Consider the following 22,490-nt stretch of genomic DNA (forward strand, 5'->3'; position numbering starts at 1 on the left):
GTCTTCATGATCCAACCGATCCTAGCACCGAACGTACGACACCTCCGTGTTCAGCACACGTTCAGCTCGATGACGTCCCGCATACTCTTGATCGAAATGAGGTCGAGCGAGAGTTCCGTCAGCACGATGGCATCACTACAAAAAAATACACTTCCGTGATGATATGTGTTTGTCACAGTAGGTCGCGTTTTTTGTCATGCATGTACATCCATGACGATTTTACGACAGAATCAAGATAGTCATACCTGTGCTGTCGTAGAAGTGTTCCATGACATTACCAAAATTATCATCACGGAAGTGTGCACTTCCATGATGATAAATCGCGCGTCACAGAAGTGCTTTCGTCAAGGGTGACCGACATGTGACATCCACCGTAATGGAACACCGTTAAGCTATCGGGTCGGGTTTTGGATCCGATAACCCGTTAACAGCCCTGACGAATGAGGATTTTCCACGTGTAAAATCATCATTGGCTGGAGGAAACACGTGTCGGCTCATCGTTGGGACAGATGTCATCCACTCATTGGACAGAAGGCGCCTATGATACGTCGACACGTGGCACGGCCCAACAGAGGCCCATTCCTGTGAAAAGGCCGGCCCGTTTGACTTGGTCAAAAGGTGGCAGGCCGGCCCACGGAAAGCCTGTTAACGGCTTGTTCGCATATAGCCCATTTACGGCCCGCTAACCCAGGGCCCGTTACGACCTATCTGAATTAGGCCCAGTAGCATCATCTGGGCCGTCCAATATGATTCCAGCCCATTTTAAGTTCCGGCCCATGTATGGTCCATGACGTCGCCCAGATGAGGCCCTTTGTAACTCTTGGCCCATTAACGGCCCGTGGTGAAACTGGCCCGTAATGAACAGTGTATCACTTTATACCCATTAACGGCCCATTAATCCATTGGGCCGTTTGCAGCCCATGTTATCTTTCTGCCTTCTCAGGGCCGATTTATTCTTGGGCTCATTTCCAGCATTCAGTTACTTACGGCCCGTTACTGCCATTTTCTGCTTGTGGGCCAAATTCAGCCCGTGGTTACAGTCGGCCTGTTTGTGGCCCGTTAATACGTTGGGCCGTTTTCATAGCGTCATCAAATACGGCCTATTAACGACGGCCCGTTATGGTGGGCCCATGAACGGACGACTCCAACTCTAGCCCGTTTACGGCCATAATGCGGTCTGTTTTTGGCCCATGTTTTGCCAATCGATCATACGGCCCGTCTAAGGCCCATTGATGATACGACCCGTAGAAGGCCCATTGTTTCTACAGCCAATAGAAGGCCCATTGTTTCTACGGCCCGTAGGAAGCCCAGTGTCACTACAGTAAATATGTGGCCCATGGCCTGTTAAAGGCGGGAAACTACTATAGGTTTAGACATGCTAATGGCCCGCTGATTATAGGCCCACGTTTTGGCCCATATGAGTAATGAGCCGGCCTGAAGACCGACAACAATGAGATCTACTGAACCTTCTGGCCTAAATTACAGCATACCGACCAAAGAATAAACCTAGACTATACAACAAAGAAATTACGGCATATTAGGAATCAAAGTTCGCTTCCCGGTGATAATAAAGTGCAACATGACCGCGGATTACATACACTGGGCATCAAAGGTCGCCACCAGTGCATATAAACGCGCCGACAAAAGAATATACAAAACTGAGAGCACTACAGAAGGCACTAGACCTGGCAAGCTCGGCCCCCCGCAAGCAGCCGAACAAGCTGATGAGACGTCAGTTGTGTCAACGATAGATGCTTCATCCCTAGCTGTATGGCACCATAGTGCGCAAGGTAGTCCCCTGACATCTTCACTACATCTTTGACTTCAAGCCGGAGCTGAGCCGAAGCAAGCCTTTCCGCTTTAAGTTGAGACTGAAGAAGTCGAACTGATTGAGGCAGCGACTGCACAGAGGTTGTCTCACACCTGCTGGTGAGTAGCTTCAACTCACTGCCTTCATCAAGACAGGACCTTGGGGTCATCTCGCTGTCCTCAAGATGGTTTGGCTCACTATCTTTCCTAAAGTTCTGCCTGGCATAAGAGATATGACTCTGAAAGAGAAACAAGGAGATACGTAACAGGTTTCACAATTATATAAGCAAATAAATGGATCTGTTCTGCATAAGGAACATGTTTTTACAACTACAATTTAAAACTGGTAGTTGTTGCAAACCTCCAATCAGATGTAAACAGCAGTGGAGGAAATGATGCCTATCCAAATCTATACTAGAACAAAGTCTGAAGGCTTGAGAAGGATGAACTTACATTACATGTTAACACGGGCTGGACAAAGCCCTTCTCCATGTTGATGGAAAGATCATTCAATAAATTCCCCAAAGAAAATTCTTTATAATTGTTGCCATTATTCTACATTTTGCAAAGAGTAAATATAGATCAAATAATATTGGAAGAAATAGAGGATAATGAAGCTCAGGTGTAGACTGATGATACATAATCAAATAGCAATTAATTAAGTACATCGTTACAAGGCAAAAGGTACTAACAAGAGGAATGCACAGATCAACTTGTGCAGTGGCATTGGCTTTATTCAACATTTTGGTAAGAGTAAATGTAGATATGATAATTTGGAGAAAGTGGAGGGCAGGGCAGATAAGATGCAGACTAATGCTAGACAATCAACTATCTCGCGATGCATGTACAGTAATACCACCACTGTCCGTTATTAGTTGTCGCTCAAATGGATGTATCTAGCACTATTAAGTTCTAAATACATCCAATTGATCAACAATTAATTCGATACAGAGGGAGTACATGACAACAGGTACTTACATGAGAAATCCAAAACTTCATAACCATTGTGTTAATTCTACATTTATCTAAGAGTAAATATAGATCTTATAATTTCAAGCAAAGGAAGGATAAAGAAGCAAACATTTACAGTGATGCTACATAATCAAACAGCAATGAGTGTAAGTATGCTAACAAAGGGCAAGAGGTACTGACAAGAGCAATGCAGAGCCCAGTATTGTCGTGAGATCCTATGATCCTTTGAGCAAGGAGATTCATCTGAAATTAGTTTTCATACAAGAGAGAAGGTAAGACACATGGAGAAATTTAGGAGTTCAAATTTTGAATTCATATCATAGACAGTACCTTACGCTGGGCTGTCAGCAGTTCTAATAGGGGTTTGGCCACTAGAGTAGGGGTAAAGTCTGTTACAGTTGGGCCTGTGTTTTCTGTGGCTGCTAATCTATCTGATTTAACAGGTATCACTACCTTCTCCAAATACCTAGTTTGTACTCCTTGAGGATCTGCAATCACCCTCTTCCTTTTGTACATCTATTACGAAAGAACAACATTTGACTGGAAAAACATAGTATGACGACACATGGAATAGGTACAGAAAATGGATAGGTATGGCATATACTCATATATGATGCTTAAACTAAGCAGATGGTGTAACAAAGTAGAAGTAATGCAAGAGGTCAGATGCAAAATATGTGCGACCAATACAACCTTGCCAAGTTAGAGCATGCACCTTGATGGGTGAATAAGATAGTTCATCCTCCACCATGCCAAGTTTGTTAGCCAGTGGATCGTTCCTCAATATTCCTCTCGTGCGCCCATTCTCATATTCATTTTGATAATGTTCAATACCTGACATGCATGAAAACATAAAAACAAGTGAGATTATCTTTGTAATGTAGAAGTGATTCTAATCCAATACTTCCTCCCTGTAAACCCCTTTGTGCTATCTCTGCAACTTCTAAGAGGTGCCATGCATGCTGTAATTTGGTGTGTGCATTAATATAATGTGGCCTACTACTCAAAATATGAGAGCTCCAGAAGTGATGATACTTCATAGATGACAGCTTCAACATATAGTAAAGAAGAACAAGTCGACCTGACCTGACAGATTCAAAATATACTAAGGGAGAATAACTCGACCTGACCAGTCGACCGCAAGAGAAGAGGATCATCTTAAAGAAGAGCAGAAGAGCAAGCAGATTGAAGATATTACAAGTCTTTCTATACAATGTCGGTTGGCCACCCATGATGAACCAGAGCGCACAGAGAAATACTATTCCTTCCGGTCTCTCCATATGTGGCTCGCATGCATTTCGAAACTAAAGTAGGAACATTTAGCTGACCAATTAAACATCTCTCAGTTTTACTAATATCAGCATAATATCAGATTTGAATTTGTACAACTAAGCTTGTTTAGCTCGATGGGTGGAGCAGTGCTATTACGACACGAACCACGTAGGCTGATCGTGGTCATCATAAAATGGGGAAACTGTAAGCATGATGAGTATAGTGTTGACCGTGGCAGTGGGATGGCAGATCTGAAGCTGCAAACGGCGCAAAGGGTAGTTAGCAACCGATATTTGCTTTGAAATAACAACTATGATTTGGTATGAACAAGAAAGTACAGTCAACAAGTGACAAAGAAATGCAATTCTGCTGTCTCTCTATATGTCACGACATGCATTTGGAAACTCAAGTGGGACCTTTAGCTAACCAATTAAATGTGTCTGTTAACTAATATCAGTATCATATCACAATCATATTTGAACAACTAAGCTTTGGAATTTTGAGTGTTGTGTTGTTTAGCTTGAAGGGTGGAGTAATGCTAGTATGACAGAAAGCACCTACACAGATCATAGTAGAGTAGATAAAAAGGGGAAAACCCTAAGCATCAAGAGTAAAATCAGGAAAGTGGAACTAGCTGGACTTGTGGGTGGCGCACATGCTTTTCGAAACGAATATAGGAACATTAGGTGACCAATTAAACGTTCTCTATTTTAGTAATATGAGCATCATATCAGATTCATATTTCAACATGTAAGCTTTGGAATTATGAGTGGCATGTTGTTTCGCTTGATGGGTTGAGGTCTTGAGGAGCAGTGCTAGCACGGCATGATGCAGGGAAGCACCTACGATGATGGTAGTGAATATAAAGGGGGGAAACCATAAGCTTTACGAGTATAGTGACCATGACATGGCGGATCTGAAGGTGCAAACCGGACAAAGCTACTTCGCAACCAATGTTTGCATTCAACTAGCCACTACGATTTGGTACGAACAAGAAAAGTACAGTAAACAATTTAAGATCTATTTTCCGGGTGAGATCAATAACGTAAGCACATATGGAAGAGTACCACCTCTCTTGCGACGCCATGTAGGCGCCTGCTGATACGTTGAGGGTGTTGCGGGTGCGATGGCTGTCGGCGGCAGGGAAGAAGACTTTAGATGGCAGACGGCCGGGTTGGGGGATAAATCCTATTGCCGTGGACGAGGCGGTCGTAGGAGCGGCAACGACAAAGTGGACGGCGGCGCCGATGAAGCGAGATGACGCGATGAAAGGATCCTAGTCCGGCACCGTGGATGAGAGACGTCCATCTCTTGCAGTGGACGACGAGGTAGGGGTAGAGGCTCCGGCAAGGTGGAGGATGGGGTGGCGGACGGAGGAGGCTGGCCGCAGTGGGGAGGTTGTCGTGGCGCCGACGGTGTATGAATGGGGAAATGGAGGGGGAGGGGGGATCTCAAACTTTGGGACGCGCTTGTCTGAAATGTGGGAAAGTTACGAACTTATCCCCCGTTTAAAATTTCGGACATCACGTCGGTTGGGGATAGGACGGTAATCTTGCATCTCCCAAATATTTGCCGGTAACGATTTCGGGCGAGGAGAGGGTGTTTTGCCGCCCACGGTTGGTGCCCACAGTGTATGAACGGGGCTGACAGGTAGGGCGGTTGTGTCACGTCTGTGGGAAGTTACACATCTGCCCCTATTTAAAATATTAGCCTACATCGATTTCGGACGAGGAGAGTTTGTTTTGCCGCCCACCGTGGATGAATGGGGAAATGGAGGGAGAGACACATGTCTTATGGACGAGCTTGAATCAAATGTGTTTTGTCGCCCACATTTGGCGCCCACCGTGTCTGAATGGGCTCAGAGGCCGTCGTGTCATGTCTGATTGAAGTTACTAGTCTACCCCTATCGACAGCAATGTAAATCCGGTCGATAAGGATGTCAAGTGTCAGGTGTAGACAGTAATTTCCATCTCGCAAACACTTGCTTCGGGCAGGCCACAAATGATAGTGGGTGTTTAGCCGCTCGTTCAAAACTTGGGAGAATTAGCATTCACGTTTTCCCTGGGCCCTGGCAACTAAATCCAAATCCAATTTTTATTCGATTACGAATATCCACAGATAATTCTACGTTTTGTTATTTATTTCTTCAAAACCACAACAAAGATTTATTCCATCTTTATATATGATTATGATTTAGAAATGCCGTGATCTTCGAATTCAGTAGGTTGGATACACTTTGAGTCAAACAGTTATTTCATCCAATACAATATGCTCACGCGAAAAACAGTTCACCTTATGTCAATCATACAAGTACTGAGGATTACCTCGCCAAAAAAATCGGATCATTACAACACATGGACAACATAGGGGGTCTTACAACATAATCCATTCAGAGACATGACACAACATGCAAGTACAATAATCTAATGACAATTTCAACTGCTATCTAAAGAAGAACTGGGATTACCCTGGGCTTCAGATAGCAGAAGCAGCAGGACCTCCTCTGTCTTCAAATGCAACATTATTACTTCCTCCATTTCTTGGGTTGCTTGCATAATGCGTGCAGCTAATTGCATAATTTCCAGCTTCAAGATCGAGATTACCTCATTCATGGCAGCCACACCATCTCTTTCTGCCTCTAGTATAGCCTCAAGAACTATAATATCTGTGCTCAGACTGTTCTCCGGCGGTGTTGCCTCTGAACTGCTACCATCTGGTAACATGGATGGCGCACTGCTTCCATAAATAGATTCTGGGGTTGTACATTGTGTCCTAGTGTGAACGGCATCCTGAAAGGTTTCCGCTGGACATAAGTAAGAGATAGTTATCGCATGATCCAGGCAGTAAGCTTACATGGTAAATGACATATGAATTATTGCCGAGCATGGCAAGCTATATTTAAATGGTTCGAAGCAGCATCAGCCGAAAAGAAATTAAAATGGTAAGATGAAACTAGGGATGTAAGTGGCAAATAAACGACATCCGCCAGTCCCATCTAGTTAGTTTTTGCTAGCTCCCTGGTTCATTTTCCTCAAAAAACAAAAACTCTTTTGAACTATCATACCACTAGTGGACTTTAATCGGGATTAAACGGGACCCAGTTGACATCCCTAGTTGAAAGGGAGTGTACCACCGCTAAGTTGCCAAGGCATCTAAGCAGTTGAAATAATCTGAGAAAGCACTTAACAGTGTGGCCTCATATAAACTACGAAGACAGTCTTGTGATGAAATTCAGAGGAAAAGTTAAGGACTCAAATGAACTAGGCATGCATTTCTTTACGATAGTACAGCAGGCATTGCTGACATATTGGCCAACTCAGGTATAGCGTAACAAGTAACAAACAAGCATTTGAATCAAGCAATACAGCAAAGCAGACAACTGAACTATTTGTTATTCTGTAGGATTACAGGTTGAGGGCACAAGCCAAGAAAGCAGCCCACACGCATTACATTTCACATGTTCTAAAACACACTGGCTTACCATATGTTGCTGTGAAGCCTCGCTGCTGTTGCAATGTTCTTTGAAGATATCGTCAGCATCCCGTGGTTGCAAATCTACTTGTTCTAGTTTATTCTGCACCCTCTATTTAGGTAAAATTAATTTTAATCGCATGCACTGCTTCGAATTGGTCATCAATGGTTCATCTAAACTAATGAAAGAAGGGTGTGTGCATACACGACAATATATCTGCTTCCCTCTATTTTTATGCTTGTTCGAGGTGCCAGCCGCAAAAGAACAAATATTTTGCTTGATGGGCTTGGCAGCTCCATAATTAATAGAAGCATCAAATTAGTCATGCAACTTGGGAATATCAAGAACACACAAAAAAGTAATGAACAGAGGCTCGTAGCAGTGATGTAATAGCTAGTATTAGAAAATGTAGGGTAAAACGAACAAAAACCAGCGGAACCACATGCTAGTTTGCTGATGTGTAATTAAGCATAGAGAACATGAAGCAGTCTGATGGAACAAACAGGTGGCATCAGAACAACACCATTATCATAAATATAGCATGCAAGAAGTAAAATAGTAGGCAGTGATATCTAGGAAGTACAGTAATACTTAGGACAAAACTAAAGCATATTAACTATATGTGCAATGGTATGTAATTTAGCAGATGTAACATGTTCACTGCAAGAAGTATGGTCCTACAGGTGCAAGCAGAATAACGCGTCTCATGAAAAACTGAATGATGCCCTGAAGAAATTCAAAGGTGTGGTGCTTATGCTAAGAAAGTGAACGTAGGCGCCGACCGTTGGATAATAGTACCTGATTCTCGGCGGCGTATGGGTATCTTTGGCATACTTGATAGCTAAGGATCGTTGATGGTGCTCGTCTTGCGGTTGAGTTTGGGCCGGCTGTCGCCATCGCTGAAGTGGCTCCGGTGCTACGGTTGCGGCGCCTGTCCACATACAAGAAAGCTCATCTGTGGTAAGTGAACAGTTGCACTATAAAGAGAAAAACCGAAGGAGTACAGATCAAAATAACCTGATGAGGCTGCGGCGTCGGTAAAGCAGGGCCGGTGGAGTTGAATATGGCATCCGTGGAGCGGGTCCGGTGCAGTGGATGAAGTCTTCGGCGGGCGCGTTGTACAGTGCTTTCGGTGAGGCGGATCTGTTGTGGCGGACGAGGGCTTGTATGAAGGGCCAGCGAAGGGACGACCGAGGGAGTCGGTGAAGGGCCTACACTATGGTGGACGAGGGCGCCGGTTAAGCAGATCCGGTGCGGTGGACCATGATGGCGGTCAAGGAGATCTGGAGTGGTGTACAAGCCAGTCGCTGAAGCGGCTCCGGTGAAGTGGTGAGTTGGCAGTTGGGGGTTCCAAGGGGTGTGGAAGGTAGATCTGTCGGGGTGTGAGGTCCACCGCTGCGGCGGAGGACTAGATCCGGCGGCTTGCCGTGGTTGGGGGGGAGCGGAGGGGCTCTGGGGAAGAACGTTGGGGGCAAAGAGGGGAAAACAATGGAGTTACCAAAGCAACCCTTTTCCGTTCATGTGGCAGGGGTAAAACAGGAATATCGCAGGGCTAAACTTTCGGGCGCGAGATATTTTGATGTGAGCGGGAAGTTTGAAAGCTTTTGGCGCCTGAAATTATATTCTGCTCTTGTACGGCCGACTATGATATCATGGCCGAGAATTTGTTTGTTTTGCACGCAAAAAAAGTGCATGCTTTGAAAATCAATGTCTCCAACTCGAAACTTAGATTGTCCATTCAATTCAAATATGGATCATTGAGCTACTACAAGCAAATACCATCATATGGTCCAATTCAAATGAAATTCCAAATGTGTTTATCCTAAATATGATGACAAAAGTAAAAATGTGTATGTGTATGAATAAAGTGGATGATTATAAAGTTTGAACATGCCCGTATGTGTATATCTCTAGGTTTGATATATGAATTTGAAATCATGAAATCCCGGCTTAAAAATGTACCTCCGTTTAAATGAATTACAAAGGCAAATGATGGAGTCGAATTCCAAAATTCCAATCTTAGTTTTGTAATTCTGGTACATCAAAGTATATCACACATGTTCAAAAGTATCGTTATCTCATAGTCCAAACTGTGAAACAAATTGATCAACCTTGAGTGCACACACTATTGACCATGTATATCTCAATTATGCTAAAGTCCCTCAAATATAGACACCTCACTCTTTATCTGAAGCAACCCCCCTCGTCGCCCCCCCACACACACATAAGTCGTTCTCTCCCCCAAACACCAACACACGAGCACATTAACACCCCTCTCTCTTCTAAAGTCCGGACCCCAATATAGGTCTCTATCACTTTATCTCTTGGGCATGCACACATCTCTTCCCCCACTCTCTAGCTAGGTCTCCCGGCATCTCTCTTTCCCAAGCACACGCACTATGTAGAGTGCATCTTTCCCATACACACAAAACGTCGCCCCCAAATGTCTATCTCCCTAGTTATGTGGTTCTCGCACACTCACCTCACACACCACCCCCACTGCAAAACAAGCACACTTTTTCTCCTTGTGCACCACTCTCCTCTTTCTATCTCTCCCACATGCGAACCCGCCCCAGCTCCTCCCTATATACATATATGTCGTGACTCTTTACATAGCTCCCTAATGTATCATCGTTCTCGATCTCGCACATTGTTCTCTACACCATCTATTCTAGATCTCTCATGAAGTCCCTATCACACACACGATGACTCGCTTCCCTTGCATCTCCGTACATAGGCCAATTTCAAACAACATCAACATTGTCTCCCTATCTATACGCCATTTATGGACACAAACGCCCCCTCTCTTCCTCTCTCTCTCTCTCTCTCTCCGTCGCTAGCTCTCTCTCTCTCTCTCTCTTTATCTCTCTCGCTCTCACACCCCTCTCCCACACACAATCGATGTCTCTTCCAAATAGTCTGCTCCCCCCGCCCGCACCCATGCTATCCCACTACTACACATGTCACACCATTCCCCCTTCCCTTATACTAGGTTTACATCATTAGTGGTCTCTCTACTCCACATACACACACTCCCTCTCACACACAAACGCGCGCACAAACACACACAGACATGCACAAACACCCATTAATCTAGATCCTCATCTCTCCCCATGTCCACATGTGTATCTCGCACACTCACTCTCTAATTATGTATATGTGTCTCCACGTCAACACAAAGCCCCATGTACATGTCTCTCTCTATCCTCCACACACATAGACACAAAGAATCTATTATCATTGCCTCAGTCTCTAGACATATCACACACGCACACTGTCTCTCTCTCTCTCTCTCTCTCTCTCTCTCTCTCAAACACACTCAACAAGGGTTTCCCCGTGAATAACTTACCGTCCATTCATCAATAGTCGTGGTAGTACGGGGAACACGAGACGTGAAAAAGAATAATTCTACACGTGCTTAGACCATCTAGTATGACTACTAGGACTAGAGCAAGCCAAAAAGCGCCGCCGTCACCCCCTCCTTATCGGCAACGGGAAAACCTTTGTTTTACACAGTCGAGAAGTCATTGTGCTAAGGCCTCACATGCTGAGGTGTTGAATAGAATATAGATGCTAGTTTATGGAAACAAGTATCGATAATACGTTTGTATCTCCATACTTATATTTCTTCTCTTATAAAAAACCGAGTTGGTGATGATGGTACGTGTGCCATCTTGCAATATAGACTGTCTGATCCATATCTGACTGATGGAAATTAAAATAAAAGATACCCGCACCCCTCTCCACATTTGCAGACAAGGCCTTCTCTCGTCCATCCTTATCTCCAACAACCTCATTGTTGAGCAATTAAGAAAGGAAGCCTCTGGAACAAACTGGCCTGGTGGCTGCTGCCGGCGTCATCAATCCCCATGCCTCCGCTCAGTCCGACCACCGATCACCACCATGCCCCACTCCTCTTCACCTTATCTCCTATTTCTCGAGATATCATTAGTTTTTACACATGGGATTACTCCTGCATGGGTCAATCACAATGAGTGTTTCTATAAAAAATGCATCTTGATGTTCCGTGCAATGCACGGATCTTGCTAGTACTCCTACAGAAGACTAAGTTGGTGATGATGGTGTGTCTGCCATTCGTCGTTTGTGACCATTAGATCTACATCTAACAACTGTGAGGTAAGTTGTTGCCTTTTCTCATAAACATCCCACTTGTCTACCAATTTGCAGAAAAACGCATAATTCCTATCTTAAAACCAACCACATCCCTCCCTGACCTCACCAAAACAGCCCAAGGAATATATTCTAATTGAAACATAATATATCTCTAGTGATATATGTATATCAAAATTAGAGTGTTTTGTATCAAGTTTGTGAACAAGTATTATTCTAATTATGATTTGTTGCAACGCACATGAACATTGCTAGTATTTCCAACCATGCAAATTTTTTCCCTAGTATTCCATAGTTTCGAGTTTTCCATCAAGATATTAGTCACTCATGGTTGATATTTACTTTCAATCATGTACACATATGCACTATGTAACTAGCCTTGCTTATTGGGTTCCAAAGCTTAACTTTCACTCCTACTTACAATATGTAGAGTATTTAACAAAAAACTACCACTTTCAACCAGCCCTAGGAAGAATCTATTGTACAAAAAATAGCAAAAATATACCCAAAATTTCTTAATCCACGCCAAAAACTACTACCTACCGATTAGGTTAGTTTAAACCCATTTATGACAGGGTCGGTCGACATGTCCATGCTGACGAGGCAGCTTAAACCAACACATTTTGTTTGACCGTTGACACGAGGGACCCACATCTGACCTTCTATCCTGTTATTCCCCCTCAAATCATTCTTTTTCCTGAAATTTACTTCAAACAGTGCTGATGCGTGTTCGTCGGTGGCGCCGGTGATGAGCGAGTTGGCTGCCGCTCCGGCGGACGGGCCGGACGCCGCACTGGCCTCCGCACGGGTTGGCAGGCTGGCCCGAGCTTGACTCACGAGTGAGCAAGCCGCCGCGTTGGCTTTCGCTCGAGCCAGATGGCTGGCCTTAGCGCGGCGCACGCGAGCAAGCCGCCGCGCCGCCGTGCCAATCTAGCTAGCAAACCTTGCAGACAAGCAGCTGGACGGAGCTATCTTGGCTAGCTAGCGGCCGCGAGCGCCGGACGGAGCTGGCATCCAGGATGCCGCAAGATGGGCTCCGCACTGCCGGCGGTTTTGACCTCGCCTTTTGCCGGCGGCGGTAGCTGCGTCCTATGGCTGAGGATGACTAGGTGGATGGGCCGGAGGTAGGAGGTCACTTGGGGATCTTTGTGCAGACTGACATGTAGGTCCCACAAGTCATAACGCCCGGTCGAATAGAAGGCGTTGACTTAATGGGCGACACGGGCCCTGTTTGGATACTCTAAGTCAGAGGTTAGATTCTAACCCTGAACTAACTCTAACGAAAGTGGTGTTTGGATGGCAGGGTTAGATTGACAACAAATGTATCCAAACAGGGCCATGGGTTGAAACGTGCCTATAACGACACTTTGTAGAGTACTCGTTTCTTGGTAGGGCTGGTTGGTAAGAGCATGTACAATGGTTGATAAGGTAGTCTTATCTTAAGTCTGCCACGTATGCAAGTGGTAGTAGTTTCTTGGCATTATTAGTGGTTTCTTGCATTATTAGGGGTTTCTTGTAAGGAACAATGTACTACTAGCGACAAAAGGCGATTCTAGGTTGCGTTGTACTCCAACGAGTACTACTAGTGGTTGCGGGAGTGTATACCTCGTTTTGTGGGTTCGATGCCGGCCGAACGCACGGCAGCCTTTTTTCTAAATAGTAACTTCACTGCGAGCCAATATTTTACATGGGTAGTTTGAGTTTTGAAGTCAAACGGACGTGCGGCACCACAATCTAGGTGCACTGGATAGCCTAGCCATGTGAACGGGTTTTCCTTCCCAGTATCTCGTGGCTCGCATGCTCGCCCTAGCCCCACCTCGCTTGCAGCTTCCTCATCAGCTAGTAGCATATTTAAACTAGCGCCTCCCAATTAAGCCCGAGGAGCTGGAAAAGCCTGGCGGGGCCTTGGGAACTGTGCAATATGGCTCCGTACGTAGAGTGCTCTACTACTACTCTGTAGCTTGTGGCGTTGCACGCATGGACTTCACTCCATTATCGGCTCTACTATAAAAGCAATTCCTCTTGACGTGTTTTTTTTGAAACGGAGGCAAAAGCTTTGCTTCATCTCATTCATAAAGAAGGAACTACTAACAAAGTTCGATGAGATCCATTACACCTCCACAAATGGAAGCGAAAAGCCTAGTCTGGCTGTATCACATAACTGAAATGTTCTGCCCCCGTAGTAACCGTCGCTGATAAACAGGCTGCTAGTGTGTGCGTGAGAGGAGCGGCTGAGTAGGCCAGCTACGTGAGAGGAGCGGCTGAATAGAGCACCGAGAGTACCCACTAGGCCACTACGCAGGTGTACTTTCCCTGCATTGATAGTACAACGATGGTTCTAGAGAACAGTAGTACCCTCCACTTCCAACTGTAGCTCCTTGGCCCCGAGATTCAAGAGTTCAAAACTGGTGCACTATACTAGAAGTACAGTACATAGCACTAGTAGTACCCTCGCACTACTAGTTTAGAAAGTAGTACTAGTACTGCTGCAGTACGAGTACGTACTCCTCCGTCACATAATGTAAGACGTTTCTTGACACTAGTTGGCGTGTACAAAAAATAGCAAAAACATACCCAAAATTTCTTAATCCACGCCAAAAACTACTAGCTAGTGCCAAAAATTTCTTACTAGTGCTATTATTTACAGTATAATGCAATCCCATAACATCCCATAATGCTAGTACTAGTAGTAAATAATAGCCTCACCCCTTCGCTACAGTTGGAAGGAACGATCTATAGTTGGAAGGGACGAGGCCCTGCGGTTACTACGCTCTTATCTCCTCCTCGCCAGTTCCCCTCCCCCCGAAGAGAAGGCAGTTCGTCGCTGCTCCCATGAATTCGCCAGGCGGTTCTCCTCCTCGTCAGGGCTGGGAGACCTTGGACGACGATCCTCTGGGAGAAATCACACGCCGCTCCGACGTCCTCACCGCCGCAAGACTCGGTGCTTCCTGCACCAACTATTTCAAGACGGTGCTTAAAATGGCTTGGGAAAAGGCCATGCTTGTTAGTCTTCCATGCGTCCTCGAGGAGAAGGTTCTTCTATGGGACCATCCTTCGAACAGTCCACCGCTCCCTGGCCATGGTTGCACGTTGACTCCGCTAGAGTTCCCGATGTTGAGAGGTAGTCGGATTTTGTCCGATGAGCAGGTCAGTAATGGAGTTTGATCATGTAGTACTTAGTTATTCCATTTCCATCCCGTAATTTCTCCGTTGCCCACCGTCTTATATATAGGTCTGGTTCGGTGCAACGAAGATTGGCTTGCATACCTCTAGCCGGGTACCACCATCATTTTGCACAACATCCACAGCAGTGCGGCCGTTCCGGTAGAACCCTTCTCCACCATTGGGATCGGTCTTCGGGACTGGCTGGGCTTGAATACGTATGATGATGCCTACATGAGATTGAAGAAGATAGCAATTGTGGACCCGCCGACAAAGTGACATGGCTACGACGATTACTATCTCATCACGGTGTTCGACATAAGGATTGCCATCAATGCAAGAGGCAGTAATGGCAGAGGCTGGCGCATGTTGGCGGCGGCAGATTTGTACCCCTACATGTTCGAAGACGCCGTGCGCCATCTAGGCCGCATCTTTGCGGTGACAAGCCAGGGGACTTGTTTCATCTGGTTGCCATCCTATGGTACGAGAGATTACAAATGGAATGCACAAACCATCATTTGCATCCCTAACAGTACTCCATTATTTTGCAGGGACCATTCATCCCGCGATCAAAATAAGATCGCCGATCCTGGATGTGCATTTGCATCCGCGATTCGGTCTAACCTGGAACCTTGTAGCTGACTTTGGCATATTGGGATCAACTATTTTAGCAGTCGTTACCCATGGTACCACTGATGTGCAACATGGTCACACAATCTACTATGATCGGACCGTCACCATCTACCCAGGTATTCCATTTTTAACCCTCTCGCCTTCTCTTTCATTGTTGTACTAGTACTCTACTTACGTACTAGTAGGAGTACTTTTTACCTTGGAGGACGCGTATAGCTAGCTAGGCCCTTGAAGACTTGAACCCACTAGCTGCCACCATTTTTGTTTTTCCATGTCTTACTATCTCATCCATGTAGCCAACAGTGGCTACATATAATAAGTCGATTATTTTACTTCCTTTATACCGGAGTAGTACTATTTGCTGCACAGTATTACTGACCGCCATATTTGAGCACAACATTATTATGCATGGACCTTGACTATGTATGACACCATGTGTCCAGATATGAGATGCAACGTGTACCAGATGAACGGCGCCGAGTTCGACCCCCGTGATGCTACGTGGGTGCCGAGGAACCCTCTTGGAGAGTACTCGCTTTTCATTGGGGACAGCTACCCCATTGTGAAGCGGATGCCACCTTCCATGCACGGCACAGAAGGCCTGCTGTTCATGAAGCATGGTTGTGTCTTCCGTGCGCACCGCCGGATGAACGACATGCTGGGACACGCTATCCCTGATTTATGCCGCTTCAGCTTGGATCAGTCTCCATCGTGTGGAACCGTACTAGAAAGCTGCGACAATGATTCCCATTGCCCACCGATATGGATCGTGCCATCCATGAAGAACACCTGGGACTGGAACCTGGAGGAGGACATGTAGCCCATCTATAACGTGTAAGTGGAGTACGGTAAATTGTGAACGGTAGCGCTGTGAATATATGTAGACTAGTCGTGCACAAATTTATCACATGAATTGGAGATGAAGTTGTGTGGCATACTGGCATTTGTCCTTTAGAATTTATTACTAGTAAATGTGTTATGTGTACGTGCAACTTGTGTGGTTGTTGCACGGGCTCCAACACGCTCTTTGAGAAAAAAAGTGGCACAACTTTGTATATACGTGATGTGGCGGCATCATACAGTAGCATCGTTCGCTATAGTTGTAGTAAGCTCCTACTAGGACGACAACTCCTATAAAACCTTGCTCTTGGCTCTTTGCCTCTTCGGGAGGTTCAACAGTTCGTACTCGTGTGAACCTTGCACTTGGCTCTTCGCCTCTTCGGAAGGTCCAACAATGATGATACTATAGTACACATTATGCTTCTGGCAATCTGACACCAAATTGAACTGCTGCACGTCCACCGCGAGGGCGAGGGAGAGGGAGAGGGAGAGGGCGCATTGTAGTCAAAACCCTCTCCTCGTCTTGCGAACCACCGCGTGCGTGGACGAGGGAGAGGCGTAGTAAGCAAGCTTCTCCTCATTCGGCGAGTTGACGGGACACATCAAAGCAGTACTAGTACTAGTCCATACTGCGTCCTTTCCGGTTAATATGGCTTAATTTGAAACGAGAAAAATACACTGGCGGTCAACGTATGTAACAATACGCTCTTTACAGTCACTATATATAGTTTTGCGGTGATTATACGATCACTAGCTCATCGTAGAGCACCGTATTGCACCCTGATGACCCACAAGTATAGGGGATCTATCATAGTCCTTTCGAAAAGTAAGAGTGTCGAACCCAACGAGGAGCAGAAGGAAATGATAAGCGGTTTTCAGCAAGGTATTCTCTGCAAGCACTGAAATTATAGGTAACAGATAGTTTTGTGATAAGATAATTTGTAACGAGTAACAAGTAACAAAAGTAAATAAAGTGCAGCAAGGTGGCCCAATCCTTTTTGTAGCAAAGGACAAGCCTGGACAAACTCTTATATAGAGAAAAGCGCTCCCGAGGACACATGGGAATTATCGTCAAGCTAGTTTTCATCACGTTCATATGATTCGCGTTCGGTACTTTGATAATTTGATATGTGGGTGGACCGGTGCTTGGGTGTTGTCCTTACTTGGACAAGCATCCCACTTATGATTAACCCCTATTGCAAGCATCCGCAACTACAAAAGAAGTATTAAGGTAAACCTAACCATAGCATGAAACAAGTGGATCCAAATCAGCCCCTTACGAAGCAACGCATAAACTAGGGTTTAAGCTTCTGTCACTCTAGCAACCCATCATCTACTTATTACTTCCAAATGCCTTCCTCTAGGCCCAAACAATGGTGAAGTGTCATGTAGTCGACGTTCACATAACACCACTAGAGGAGAGACAACATACATCTCATCAAAATATCAAACGAATACCAAATTCACATGACTACTAATAGCAAGACTTCTCCCATGTCCTCAGGAACAAACGTAACTACTCACAAAGCATATTTATGTTCATAATCAGAGGGGTATTAATATGCATATAGGATCTGAACATATGATCTTCCACCAAATAAACCAACTAGCATCAACAACAAGGAGTAATCAACACTACTAGCAACCTACAGGTACCAATCCTAGACTTAGAGACAAGAATTGGATACAAGAGATGAACTAGGGTTTTAGATGAGATGGTGCTGGTGAAGATGTTGATGGAGATTGGCCCTCTCCTGACAAGAGGAGCGTTGGTGATGACAATGGCGATGATTTCCCCCTCCCGGAGGGAAGTGTCCCCGGCAGAACAGCTCTGCTGGAGCCCTATATTGGTTCCGCCAAGGTTCCGCCTCGTGGCGGCGGAGTCTCGTCCCGAAAGCTTGCTTCTGATTTTTCTTCGACGAAAGACTTCATATAGTAGAAGATGGGCACCGGAGGGCCAACAGGGGGCCCACGAGGCAGGGGGGCGCGCCCCCACCCTCGTGGCCAGGGTGTGGGCCCCCTCTGGTATTTCTTCCGCTCGGTATTTTTTATTATTTCGAAAAATAACTTTCGTGGAGTTCCAGGAATTTTGGAGTTGTGCAGAATAGGTCTCTAATATTTGCTCCTTTTCCAGCCCAGAATTCCGGCTGCCGGCATTCTCCCTCCTTATGTAAACCTTGTAAAATAAGAGAGAATAGGATGTATTGTGACATAATGTGTAATAACAGCCCATAATGCAATAAATATCGACATAAAAGCATGATGCAAAATTGACGTATCACACCCTACTGACCGGCCACATAGTCGACGTGGCACTTTGTTGACTGGTTAAATTGTCACCTAGTTTCTGGGTCCCACCTGTCAGTTGGCAGGGCAAAGAAATCAGCTAAAAAACAAAGAGTGTAGTACATCTACACTTCCAATGCATTTAGCCTTTAATCTAAATTGATATTGATTGACTAATGCACCAACTTGTGCTCTAGGTATAGGCTACATGTCTATCCTTAATTACAGCATGCAACGACCTTCATTTAATCTTCTTCTCTCAATGGTCGCATGCACACATAACTTTTGGGCGTTAATTATGCCCTGTTCAATGTGTAAATCTCTAAATGTACAGGCTTTCACGGACGTAGGGAGTAGGTTGAGCACTTGAGCGTGAGCGTGTGTGTTGCGTCGTGTGCTGTGTGCCGCATGGGTGCGTGAGTTGCGTGCGTCCATGTGTACGTGTGAGTGTTGCCTGTTGCATGCATGCATGCATGCATGGGGCTTACTCCCTCCCACTGACATGTTCATATTTCAAGCTTCCTCTGTTCCCTCCATATGGTGATACTCCCTCTGTTCCCAAATACGAAGTAAAATCCTCCCTCTGTTCCCAAATACGGAGTATAATCCTCCCTCTGTTCCCAAATACGGAGTATTTGTCTTTCTAGAGATTTCAACAAGTGACTACGTACGGAGCAAAATGAGTGAAGTGAGCGTAGAGGCATAGGGATAATGTAGAAAGGAAGTCTTCGCGATCCATTATTCCCCATCTCGGTCAGAGAGAACTATTCAACTAGTCTTCGCAGTGAAGTGACAATACACGTTGTAGCAGATGGGACACTTAATTAATAAGCTGAACCAGCGTGTTGGTGTTACTAAATCAGCCTTACCTAGTACTGCCATCATGTTTGCCAGTAGAGCACGCTTCTGTCCTCCATTAACTGACATATGGGCCCTCTTGTGGTAGACCCACATGTCATCGGTGTAACTATTTACAATCCGAAGGACGGTATATCCTGGTAGTAGTAGTAGTAGTAGAATTGAGATTTAATGCACTTTCTTCCCCGTCTTCCACTCTTCTTCCTCATCTCTTCCCCATCGTCGGCCGCACACCATTTCCCCCCGCTCACTGCTCGCCCGCCCGCGCTATCTTCCTTGGTAGCCCGCGCGTACCATATCCCCCCGCTCACTGCTCGGCCACACGAGGAGAAGCTTCTTCGGTCGCCCGCCCGAATCCACTTCCCCGTTGGCTCGCAGGCACCGAAAACCCCAATGGCAGAACCGACTGACACGCAGAGCCACGATTGGAATTCCCTCCCCGATGTTCTCTTGGAGCAGATCTCTAATCGTATAGACCTACTCAGCACCGTCTGTCTGGCCGCATGCTCAGTGTCTTTGTACCGTCTACTCGTCTGCAACCGGCCGGCTCTTTTCAAGACACCCTGCTTGCTGATGCCCGATCCTCGCAGGTGGCCCAGATACCGACTTGACGATCCTACGGAGGTTGCACTACAAAAAAAATACACTTCCGTGATGATACGTGTTTGTCACAGTAGGTCGCGTTTTTTGTCATGCATGTACATCCATGACGATTTTACGACAGAATCAAGATAGTCATACCTGTGCTGTCATAGAAGTGTTCCATGACATTACCAAAATTATCATCACGGAAGTGTGCACTTCCATGATGATAAATCGCGCGTCACAGAAGTGCTTTCGTCAAGAGTGACCGACATGTGGCATCCACCGTAACGGAACACCGTTAAGCTATCGGGTTGGGTTTTGGATCCGATAACCCGTTAACAGCCCTGACGAATGAGGATTTTCCACGTGTAAAATCATCATTGGCTGGAGGAAACACGTGTCGGCTCATCGTTGGGACAGATGTCATCCACTCATTGGACAGAAGGCGCCTATGATACGTCGACACATGGCACGGCCCAACAGAGGCCCATTCCTGTGAAAAGGCCAGCCCGTTTGACTTGGTCAAAAGGTGGCGGACCGGCCCATGGAAAGCCTGTTAACGGCCTGTTCGCATATAGCCCATTTATAGCCCGCTAACCTAAGGCCCGTTACGCCCTATCCGAATTAGGCCCAGTAGCGTCATCTGGGCCATCCAATATGATTCCAGCCCGTTTTCACTTCTGGCCCGTGTATGGCCCATGACGTCTTTCGGCCCATATGAGGCCCTATGTAACTCTTGGCCTATTAACGACCCGTGGTGAAACTGGCCCGTAATGAACAGTGTATCACTTTATACCCATTAATAGCCCGTGGTGAAACTGGCCCGTAATGAACAGTGTATCACTTTATACCCATTAACGGCCCGTTATTCCGTTGGGCCATTTCCAGCCCATGTTATCTTTCGGCCTTCTCAAAGCCCATTTATTCATGGGCTCATTTCCAGCATTCGTTTACTTACGGCCCGTTACTGTCATTTTCTGCTTGTGGGCCAAATTCAACCCGTGGTACAGTCGGCCTGTTTGTGGTCCGTTAATACGTTGGGCCGTTTTCATAGCGTCATCAAATATGGCCTATTAACGATGGCCCGTTATGGTCGGCCCATGAACGGACGATTCCAACTCTAGCCCGCTTACGGCCATAATGCGGCCTGTTATTGGCCCATGTTTGGCCAATCGATCATACGGCCCGTATAAGGCCCATTGATGATACGGCCCGTAGAAGGCCCATTGTTTCTACGGCCCGTAGAAGGCCCATTGTTTCTACGGCCCGTAGAAGGCCTACTGTTTCTACGGCCCGTAGAAGGCCCACTGTTTCTACGGCCCGTAGGAAGCCCAGTGTCACTACAGTAAATATTAGCCCATGGTTATTGTGGCCTAGTTTTAAAAAATAGGTTATTGCAGCCCTAGCAAACCGCGGAAAAAGAACTGCACTGACTACAAGCAAACAAATAAACAAGACAACAAGGAAATAAATAAGCAAGCAACTTATGCTAGGCTATCACGGCTATTACACATATTACATCCACTGGGCATCAAAGTTCACAACCAGTGCAAATATAGGGAACAAAGCAGCATATAAACGCCGCAGCAAAACAAGTCCAGAACTGAAACCACTTCAGAAGAGTTCAAGAAACAATATCCTGGGTACCCATAATGCTGGCAAGATGCTTAGCAAGCTTATTAACTTTCTCTTGTTTGGCGCTTAAATCCTCCAGCGCTTGCTGTTGCACAAGAAAGTACGCATCTGAATTCTACAGGGACTTCCTCAGTCCTTCGGCTTCTTGCCGCAGCACAGCTGACTGATGCCTTTCAGCTTGTAGCTGAGACTGAAGAAGCCGATGTGATTCAGGCAGCGAGTTCGAAGAGCTTGTGCCAGCGGTACTGGCCAGTAACTCGAACACTACATCAAGGCAGGACTGTGGGGTTTTCTCACTGTCTACAAGATCGTTTTTATCACCTTTCTTGGAGACCAACAGGGTTGTCTCACTATCTTGAACCTTATCTGCATTACTTTCTCTACCATTTGCATAGTGGGGTGCTCTTCTCCAATATTCTGTTTGCATACTACAAGAGAAACAAGCAGACACATCACAGGTTTAGCTTGTAGTATACGAAACTCATTTTGGTAAACCGGTTCAGTAGTAAGGTAGACAGGATAACAGCATGAAACAAACATATACCTATGTACTATGGTCACTGTATTGTCCATATCATTCTAGTTTATGTTCCCTAATCCAGATAGAGACATAGTTCAACTCATATATTTTTAAGACACAGCAGCATAGACAGAATATAAGTGTGAGAAACTACACAGCATTGGCAACACTTGTAATGTGCATCACATGAGAACATAACTGTTTATACAACTTAAACTGAAATCAACATAGAGCAAGAAGTTAGAACAACAATCCAGTTAAAGAAATAGGTTTAAAACATACCTGTTGAGCCATTGGAGTTTCAATTGGATCCTT

Source organism: Triticum aestivum, chromosome 3D (assembly GCF_018294505.1).
Source record: "Triticum aestivum cultivar Chinese Spring chromosome 3D, IWGSC CS RefSeq v2.1, whole genome shotgun sequence".
Classification (NCBI taxonomy): Eukaryota; Viridiplantae; Streptophyta; class Magnoliopsida; order Poales; family Poaceae; genus Triticum; species Triticum aestivum.